Source organism: Rosa chinensis, chromosome 6, assembly GCF_002994745.2.
Source record: "Rosa chinensis cultivar Old Blush chromosome 6, RchiOBHm-V2, whole genome shotgun sequence".
Classification (NCBI taxonomy): Eukaryota; Viridiplantae; Streptophyta; class Magnoliopsida; order Rosales; family Rosaceae; genus Rosa; species Rosa chinensis.
Window position 1 is genome coordinate 8,044,585 of NC_037093.1, and position 11,390 is coordinate 8,055,974.

An 11,390-nucleotide genomic window follows, 5' to 3' on the forward strand; every position below is an offset into this window, starting at 1 on the left:
GTGTTGATAGATGCTTAGGCATTTTGACAAAATCAAACCTTCAAGCACCCCCATGATCATCCGTAGTCTTGATCCTGAAAATGATCCTCTTTGTCTAAAGGATGATGACGAAGATGTGCTAGAAGCAGAAGTGCCTTACTTGAGTACAATAGGCGCATTATTGTACTTAGCTCAATGCACAAGACCGGACATCTCATTTGCAGTGAACTTATTAGCTAAGGTATAGCTTTGCGCCAACGCGACGCCATTTTGATTTGTGTAAATGATATCTTTCAGTACTTGAGATGTACGATTGATATGGGCTTGTTCTATCCCTACAGAGAGATGATGGATTCGGATCCATCACACACCAGAAATGCCGCCAACGCTGGCATGCGTTCTCTATCCCCATCACAAAACGATATAAGTGTTTTGGAAGGTTTTGCTGATGCTGGGTACCTCTCTGACCCACACAAAGGTCGCTCCCAAACTGGTTAAGTATTCACCATGGGAAAAGACCATGATATCTTGGAGGTCTACGAAACAGACCGTCACTAGATCTTCGAACCATGCAGAGATTATTGCTCTTCACAAAGTGGTTCGTGAATGTTTATGGATTGGATCCATAATCACGCATGTTCGAACAATTGTGGTTTGAAGTCTACCACAAGATGAGCCTACCAGAATTTAGGATAATGCTGTTCTTTTTGAACAAATGAAGCTAGGCTACATCAAAAGCGACAACACTAAGCATAATCAACAACAACAGACTTTCCTCAAGATCAAAGTGAATTAGGTTCAATCTGAGGAAAATATGGCAGACTTGTTTACTAAGTCATTGCCCAAATCCACATTCGAGAAACATGTGGCAAGAATTGGCTTGCGAAAATTATCTGAACTCCCCTGATCGTAGTCGTCAGGAGGAGATGCAGACTTCAGGGGGAGATGTCTACATGTTCACCTCGAAACAAGAAGGGTGTGTTGTGCTCTTTTCCCCCTTCGACCGAGGTTATTTTTGTCCCACTGGGTTTTTGTTACTCGGCAAGGTTTTTAACCAGGCAATGAGAGAAGCACCGCGTTTGGGCAACACAAGGGGGAGTGTTCAAGTAAAACCCTAGTTTGTGTTTGGCCCAAACTCTAGGTTACTTGCTCTAGTGGTAATAGGGTTAAATTAGAAGGATTTAGATTCCTATTCAATGTACGATTACTTTCCTTGTATGATTGAGATTCTATGCATTGTAATCCTCTATATAAAGAGGCCCCTATTATCAATGAGAATACACAGCAAATTCCTCTCAAATTCAGTTTCTCTACAACAACATATGAATTTATTATTTTTTGTTTGTTTTTCTCTTATATTTAGATTGTAGATGTTAATTATTGGCTGCTAATTAACGTGAAATATTTTCTTACCTCTTAATTTAGACATGAGTATTTCCCAAATTCGATTTATTAATGCTATTTTTTTTTTGGATGAAATTAATCAATATTTGAAAAGAAAAGTTAACGTATATTTCTTGACATATAATTCAATATAGGAAAGCATTTAATTAAATGAAGAAAAATATTGACGTAGCTATATTTCTTAAATTAATACATAATTAATAGCTGATATTTTTTTTATCACCTGATTAAATTCATTAATGTAATTGATTCACCCCCTAACATCTAAAAGGAAATGTAAAAGGGTAAATTTGGTGTTGCAATAGTATGATGTGACAAGATATATTATATGGAATTGAAAATACGTACATGGCATGACACCTAGGATTTGAGGCCACAAATCTTTGGCCTCATTGAGGCCCCATATCATTGCCCATTGGTATATATGAAATGTCTGGTAGAGCGTGCTTTGCTATATGTATATGTAGTCATGCAGACACAAAACAAGGAATGCAATAATATATTTGCCATATGTAATTGCTTTGACTACCCTGAACCTGGTTGAAAATTTGGGTACTGATCAATGATCGATAAAACAAAAAACAAAAAAAACCATTCATATTGGCGAATGAGTAATAACATATATGTGGGCCTGTAATAGCAAATATCAAATTGAAACCATAAACTTACGAGCAAAGGATCAGATTGCTCATAATTATCTCATGCATATTAAGTAAATCAAAGGATCAGATTGCTCATTTCAGGACATTGGGAATAACAAATTGATAAACTAAACAATGAAAATTAAGAGTACTGACAAAGGGTTGCTAAAAATTTGATAGCAAGTCAGTAGCTAGCCGTCCCTTAATCAAGATATGTTAGGAAACATGGTAGTATATCCAAATCAAAACAATTTGTTTGCATAATTACATAACCTACGAAGATATATAGGTTAAACAAAATCAACCGCTATAATTCTTAAAATTAAATTCATAGATCATGAATCATGGTCAAAAGCAATAAACGTTGCGCCAAGATGTCTTAGATCATCAACGAGTTTTTAAGAGAAAAGAAGAGCAAAACTTGCTGATAATGTGTTATAAAGTAGAGAGAAGATGGAGAGAAAATAGTTGGGAGGAAGTAGAAGTGTTCTCATTCAATCTTATTATCCTCCTTTATATAGAGATAGGGTTTACATCAAAGTACAGAACATGCGGTAAATTACAAGTGAAAAACATGAACTGAAGCGAGATTCAAGCAATCTTTACCGGCAAGATTGAGCTTCATTCTTCCAAAGAAATATTCAAGGAAACTTCGAAAAAGGAAAATAAGAAAACTTCTAACAGATTCAAAAGATGTCTCTTCAGATTAAATTAAGTTAATCCTAGTACTGTAATACACTAACCTTGCGAGACATCTTGGATATTCAATATTCCGAGCATGTACAAACCGTAAAAATATGATGGGAAAAGAATTGAAATATGATATTATTCTCATTGCTTGCTTCTTGGCTTGAGAAGCTAAATTATAATATTATTGTTTTTGACTATTGGAATTTTGCCTGGCTAATTCCATGTTCAGAAACACAGAAACCGTAGTTGCTACCAGAGTTACCTGAAACGCGGAACGTTGCTGTACGGATACGCGATACAGGTACGTGGTACATCAGTCTTTATGATACGCGGTACGCTAGGATATATTAGTTAAAATTATAATTAAAACAAATTACATGTGAGAAATTATTTTTACGTAACTACCCCTTATACATACACTATGGAAACATCATTAATTAGAATGGGTAAATGGGTAAAATTATAAATAACAGAAAATAATCGTTATCTATTTTTGTTTTGAACAAAAAAATAGTTATTGTAATGAAAATAAAAATCTCTTCCGAAAAAGGAAGAGGATAAATCATGGGTTTAGGGATATAGATTACAGAGCCGATAATCCTAATCACAAAAGGGCAAAAAAATAAAAATAAAAAGTCTGCTAGAACTCTAGAAGACGTAGACACAAACCCAGAATCACAAAGATACAGATTATCTTCTTTGAAATCTTGCCCAGCAAATCTAAGATTACGTTTTTATATCCGTTAATTCTTTTGATCTATTCAAATATGATACAAGAATCTAGACCGCAAAGATGGAGGAACATCAGGATTGAAGACCACCAGATATCTAGACTCGATTGAATCATATGGGAGGTGTGATGGAGGACTGATAAGGGATCGCTAAACCCAGCGATCCGGGTTGTAGACGCACCGCGATTGAGATCGTCCAATCCGAAACGCGGGTCGTCAGCGAGGTCAGTGTTTCCGATAACTCTGTGCTAGACAACTAGTTCTGGCTATTTGAGAATGTTAAACACTATTGGTCTGGGCACTTGGATACAACATAGACTATAATCAATTTTGTGCTAGGATTATTAGTGGGATGCAGCCTTTAACTAACATATATGTTCTTACCCAAGTAAAGAGTAATTTAAATTAAAACTAGTGCTCCACAAAATCCGGACTCGCTCTTGGTCTAGGGTTGCAACTTTCTTCTTATCCAGCAGAGTGCTTGGGCGGCGTTGACTCGCCTCGCCTGCTCGACGCAACTGCCAGATGGGAATTTGAAAACTAGTGGCCCGGCAGTTTCTTGGAGAGGGGTTACGGCTCGAGTCTGACGCTGGATGGTTTTTCGGGTCAAGCACCGGAAGATATCTTGGACTCAGTGGGCGGCGGTACAATGCGGATCGAGTGTCGCTGTGGCACCTCCTAGATCTCCATGACCGGCAGTGTGGTGGAGGGGTTGGACGGTGGCGGCGGCATGCTAAATCGGGCTACTTTCGACTAGATTCGACATGGTTCGGTCGGGCTTCGACGTGGGTTGAGGCAGCGAGGTCGGGTCTTGCGGTGCGGCAGCGAGGCTAGAGTCAGTGGCAGTGGCAAGGGCTAGTACCGATTGCTACTGCAGGATCTGGTATCGGGTGGCAGCAGTCGACCATTGGAGGCTGCAAATGGACGGTGGGCTTGGGTCAAGCTTTCATTGTTAGGCCTCAGTTGGGTCTTCCTTCTTGGGCTGTTGGGCTGTGATTTTGGGCTGGGTTGTTTGACCTAGACCCTATTTATTTTGTTTAAGTCAGTTTTGTTTCAATAATTCCCTCTTTTCAGGGACTATCTAGGCACTTGTGTGCATCTAGCTTTAGTTATTGGTTTTGGTCTTGTCGACTTAATTTTCAGTATCTCTAATTGTACACCAATTGAAGTCTCTAGGTGACTAGATTACTGGGTAATAGTTAGGTTGGGAGGGCTGGAGCCTTCTAGTGCCTCTGGCATAGTACCAAAGGGGACTCCCATTATGTTCTACGTATTTAATTGTACAATGAGTAGGTCTATTTCTATGTACCACTGTGGTTACTACCACTATCTTCTTGTCTATATGATAACAGCGGAAGGGTATGTAACATCCTATTCTAGCTTATGAATATATTTTCTCACTTGCGAGCGCTTCAAAAAAAAAAAACATATATGTTCTTACCTCCTCACTAGCTACACTAGCATTCAGAAGAAATCGTTCACTACAACATCCGCTATATAATACGTACATACAGTCTCTCATTAACAAGCGACCACATGACCAGCACGTAAAAGACTGGATGTGCAAGGTTGGTAGAACACGTATTGTTGAAGCATGTTTATTTTGTTATGTGACTTAACTATTTCACCAATGTGTTTGTTACAACAACGGTCGGATAATCACACATATTGATAAAATAATGTGGTTTACTGAATACTTGCCTACTCTTGACCATTTTTAGCTAGTTAGGGCAAGAGCAAAATTGAGCTCCGGCAGAGTAAACTAAGTTATCTCATTGCACTCAAAAGCACTTAATCGGTATGTTTTTCGTGATCTTGGTAATGATGCAGGACTCATGCCAGTAAAGGTGCTCCAACATCACTACATTAGAAATTATACAATCTATAAAACAAAGTGGAAGAAACAATACTTAAACACAGGAATGTGGAACTTACATTTGTCCCCATTTGTTTGTAAATATATAAAAAATAAAAAATGAAAAAACGCAAAAGAACTCAGTTATTGAAATTTATCAGTTCATTTCCATACTTATTCTTAATATGTAAACTTGACCTAAAGTATCCCGAATAAAATCTGATAAGAAAAAATTAATGAAATCGGAATTAATTTTTCAATTTGCCCCTATGAGATTGTTGGCGCCGAAGGTCTTTACAGAAATTTACTCAATCATCTATATTTGTTCTGTGCAGCTGAAAAAAAAATGAATAAACCCTGGAACGAACAAAGGTTTGGGGCCTAGGGTTCCGCCATAGTTGATACGAATTGGGAATTGGTAGGAATGGAAGTGCCAATCCTCGGCAGCGACTTAATGAAATGGATCGAGTTCCCTATTCCTTCTTCTAATGCCGCCACCCCCACCGCCGATGCTGATACTTGTGTGACCTAAAATCACAAATCAGGGCCAAGTTGAGCAATAGGTGCTCAGATTTGGTTCGATTTACATCAAGCTTTATTAGTTAGAGTACGTCCTAAGCTTGCCTTGCAAACTTTACTGATCCCTTGTAACTTTTGTTCATTCATCTCTAGTGCTGCTAATGAATGGTTGAGTTCAAGCTTGCCTTGCAAACCTTACTCCCTTGTAACTTTTGTTCACTTATATGGTTCGATGCCCAAGCTAATTAAATCACAACACAGTAATTTTCACAAAGTTGAAGATCCGTGTTATGGAGGTTTTTGAGACCAATTCTCACAAATGTCGCACCACATATGGAATAATTTAAACAACATACAGATCGACCAAACCCTCGAACTGAGATAGGTTTGTAGCATATAACAATGTACATACATTAACCTTTCCTTTGTTTCTGGTGGTGAACAGATTAAAAAAAAATCTCATGTTTTATGCCCTTTATAAGTTTATATATTATTTCCTTGAAATGCTGGTTTGTTTGCTTGCTGGCCAGAAAGACCATGTGAATGCATTATGAATTTTAGTTAGCAGTACCATTGTCTTACAGGTTGATGATTTGAGGAGGACCACCCTGAGCTTGAACCTACTGAGAAGGAATCGGAGGCATTATACATCCGCAGCATAAATGAGCCTGCGCCCAGGAGTTTTAGCCTTAACCTATTAGCTAGGGCGATGATCTATCAATCCTACAAGTAAATATTCTTCCTATCATATGTTAAAGTTTTGTACATGAGGCCAAGTTTTGCAAAGCTTAATTGTTAGTTTGATTAATTATTTGATTTGATTGTCATGTGCTGGTGCCACGTATGTTATCAAGCATCAGGCTTGGATTGTCAAGTATGTGCAAAGTTCCTAGGCATTGTGACTTTTAATCTAGCTGGAGTTTTATATAAAATGGTTTGAGGAATTTCTTCCTCTTTTAGGTATTGTTGACAGATGATACTTGGGAGCGAAACCACATACGTTTAAGACTTGCATTAACGTCTGCATGCATGGCTTCATCTATTTCTGAAAAACATTCTCAATATTGGTACACCATATAAACATCATATTTCAGGGTCGTCTAAGGTACCTTGATGTATGTCATACTCTTATTTTTTATTATTTTTATTTTTTTTAGTAAATTAATATATTGGAAATCTATTGAACTGGTTAACAGGTTATCCACTTAAATGTTGACATGTGTCATTTTTAAAAATAAAATTTATCATATTAACAACACATTCTATCTTGATATGTAAAGAGCTCGAAGAAACCAGGAGTGCCCTAGTTTCGGGGTTTTGAGAAATTCTGCTCATCCGGCAACACTCGAGGTCAATGCAGGTTCGCCTCGCCACTTTTGGGTCACTGCCAGATGGGTGTTGAACCCTATTTTCTCGGGAAGTTTCAGAAGGGAGGAGTCGGGCTCAAGGTGTTGGATGGGGAAGGATGGTTTCCAAACGAAGTCTCTCGGGGTGTTCGTGATGCGTTGTGCAGTGATGGGATCGACTCCGGCGTGGGCTCTGCAGCATCAGGCAGCGGCACGGTTTCTGATAGGTTGAGTGGCGGCGTGGTTGTGAGAAACTGTGCAGCGATGAGGAATTGGAGGATCCGGGTGGCTTGTGGTTCTGGTGGAGTACGCGGCGAGGACGAGTAGTGGTCGTGGTATGCTGAGTCGGGCCGACGCGGCTTGGTTGACCGTGGTCGGAGCGGCAAGGTACGGCGAACAGGTGGTGGAAGCAGCCGGTGCTGCACGGACTGCTTAAGAAGGTGAAGTTTGGGCCGGTTCCAAATCCTGCTGGGCCTTGTGCTGTTGGGTTTCTCCTTTTGGTCTATCCTACTGAGCCTTTAATTGGGCTAGGGTTTTGGCCCTTGGCCCAACTCTATGTTTATGGCTTTTTAGTCTATTTACAATAATTTCCTTGTATTAAGAACCTAGATCTTCCCTTTCAAAAAAAAAGAACCTAGATCTCTAGCGCCTCCGGCGTAGTACCAATGGAGGATCTCCGCTATCTCTACGGTCTGAAATGTATAATGAGTGGGTCTATTTCTATGTACCATTGCAGGTACTATCACTACCTCCTTGTCTGTGTATGTCCTTAAATGACAACGGCAAGGTATGTAACGGCCTATTCTGGCTTGTGATGAATATACTATTTCACCCCGTGGGCTTGATTCAAAAAAAAATAAAAAAAAAGTAATGTTGTTTAGAAACACGTAACAAATATTGTTAAAATAATAAATTACTCCTAGTAGAACTAAAATTACGACTTATGACCACACTTAATGTGGTTATTGTAATTGAGCAGTCAAAGATGTAAATATCATAGTTGGACAACTTTTATCAAATAGAGAACATTGATTATCAAATGGAGAATCTTTCTTACAATGCTGAGTACTTACATATCTTTTGGTCTAATATTAATTGGGGGGTGAAATTTGCACCCCCAAAATTGCAAACCACACCCCACCCTTATTTTTTTAATAATATTTCTTATCACCTCTTTTTGTACTTCCTAAAACACCCTCAAATTTTCTTTTTTCTTTTTCTTTTTGGGTCTTTTGTTCTCTCTCCCCCCCCCCTTCTCTTCCAGACCACCACCAAAGGTCTCTCTCTCTCTTTTCTTCCCGATCTTCACCAAGGACTCCACCGCCATTATCAACCTCTACCACCTCGCCACCTCACAACACGTCACTCCCTCCTCCGGCGAAGACGCCCCCGCCCGAGTCTCCAGCCGCCGAGTATTTCTGGCCGAATCCGCCGCAGATCCCGTCTCCTCTCTCCCGGTCTTTGCCTTCTCCGCAAAGGTTAGGGGAGTCGATGCCACTCTAGTACTCCAACCTCTCCAGGCAGTCTCGCGTTCTCAGCGAGAGCTTCTTCGCTCTCTGGTATATCTCCGATAGCGTCCCTCCTCCTCTTTCCACCGCCATTGCACCTACGGCGATTCGTTCTAGTGCTTGTTCTTCACACACACAAATCAATTTCGATTAATTCTGAGAAAATTTTCAACGATCGGAGAAGATGGAGAGTGATTTTCATGGAATCTTGAGCTTGCCTGGAGGTCGGAAACGGAAAGATTCCGAGGGCGGTTGAAGAGTGATGGATCAGGAGGGACTGGGTAGAGACTTGCTTTATAGAACTCTTCAATGGTGAATGAAATGGGAAAAAGAGGCAAAGACAAGGACACACCAACCATCCAACACCATTATGCCACGCTGTATATACCAGCCTCTAGTTTCAGGAAATTAAAAGTTGAATTCGTGAAGATTGGGAAGAAGAGAGAGAGAGAGACCTTTGGTGGTGGTCTGGAAGAGGGGGGAGAGAGAGAGAAGAAAAGACCCAAAAAGAAAAAGAAAAAAGAAAATCTGAGGGTGTTTTAGGAAGTACAAAAAGAGGTGATAAAAAATATTGTTAAAAAAATAGGGATGGGTGTGGTTTGCAATTTTGGGGGTGCAAATTTCACCCCCCCTATTAATTTTACCATGTTCACAACGCAAATGTTGTTGGAATTGTAAAATGGTTGATAAGCTTGTAAATGATGTAGTTTTTGAAGTAATTACTATAAATAGAACAAAAGTTACCACTTTTACATCAATTATTAGGTTTGTGGTAAAATATATAGTCATTGTAGTAATCATTTCATTAATAACCAAAAACATTAAGATTCACCACTCTGACTAAAAATTTATTGTCACACTTGTTAAATTGTCCATAAAATAGCTAAGACATTAGTTTAGATGGAGTAATTACTTCAAATAGAACAAATATTACTGATCAATTGACGTGGATTAAAGTAATCATTTCATTAATGATAACATAAAGATTTATCACTCCAACAACAAATTGGTTGTCACACATGTTAAATTGTCCATAAACTAATATATAGGTTGTAGGTGGAGTAATTACTACAATTAAAAGAAAAATTATCGTTTTTACATCAATTGTTATAGTTTGTGGTAAATTTCATCGACTGAAAGTAATTATGACTTTGAGCATTAATTGAACATTAATTGACTAATGATAAAATTAATTAGTAATAAAGATTATTTAACTTATAGTAATTCAGTGAGTTTAGGTTAGAAGGTTTTTTTTATTTTATTTTTATTTTTAAAAAGAGTAATTGTCAATTTTCAATTTATAATCAAACAATAATTGGCTAAGAGCTAAACAGGTTACTAAATTTTAAATATTTTGGACCATTAGATTTGTTACTAATTCAACGGTTTGAAATATTTAACAAAATAGGTATATGACAAACACCCAGGTAGCTAAGAAAATTCTCATATTTCAATGGATGAGTTCAATATATTTGCAGTGTCCGTAAAGTAATCTATGAGAGTCTTGGACAAATTACCCACCTCTAGCGAGGTTTGGGGAAAGTTCGTAGTTCTTATATTTTGTAATTTTGTACTATAATTAGGGTCGGGTTACATAGTAAAACTATGTATGAAATGATTTTCTTGTAAAACAGTTAGAATTAGGGTACGACCGAGAAATTCCTAATCCTTCTTGGACACGGCTTCATTCTCCTAATCCTTTGATTCCTATCAGTTATCAAATTTGTTGTTCCTTATCATTATTGAATTCCTAATCCTATTCCATCGGTTGAGATTCAAGTATTCCTATATAAATACATAACGTTCATCGAGATTCAGATCGATTTTCGTCAGTTAATTTCATTCTAAAGTTTGATTTTCGCAGAGAAAGGAAAATCAATATGTTGCGGCAAAGGAAGAATCTGCTGAAGAAAAGGAAGGATATGGCGATGATTGAGAGAAAGGAAAAGATGATTGAGAGAAAGACAAAGGAAAAAGAAAAGGAAAAGCAAAATCAAAATATCGGCAATGAGTGTAGCCCTTGGCAGACACCACCAGAAGATATCATGGAGAAGATTCTACAGTTTATCGACTTTGCTGATCAAAGAAGGTTAGGTCAGGTCAGCAAGTCTTGGAGGTCAATTGTTTTTCAAACATTCATGCGCAGTTCTCGTCGTCAACTCCCATGGTTAATACTCCCTAAAGCCCCAAATTGCAGGATCAACAAGTACTTGAGCTTTCTCACCTTCCCTGAGAATACACTCTCTAAGGGCAAGGCTGTCAAGTTAAAGCTGCCTAAGCAACTACAAGGAGGGTGGATATACGGGTCTTCTAAAGGTTGGTTGATCATCATAAAGGAAAAGGGATTAAACTCTGAGATGTGTCTACTAAACCCAATTTCAGGAGTCCTACACAAACTTCCGCCCTTGAGAACAATTCCATCATTCAAAAACTTCGTAAAAACCAGGTGTACATACATGTGCATTTGCAAGCATAATTAGCTATAATGAGCCAGACTCACGGTACCGCCAGGGGTATCAACGCCCACCATATAGGTGACTGGCGTAAAGACAGCTAGCCGGGTTACCGCCTGAGCCCCGGATCAACCCCAAAGCACCTCCGACGCGCCGCCACGCGCCGTGTCAAGTTGGCATCAGAGGCTACTTAAACTGGGAACCGAAGCACATCAGTCCCACATCGAAAACAAGGAGAAGATCATCCTCTTCCTCACCTATAAA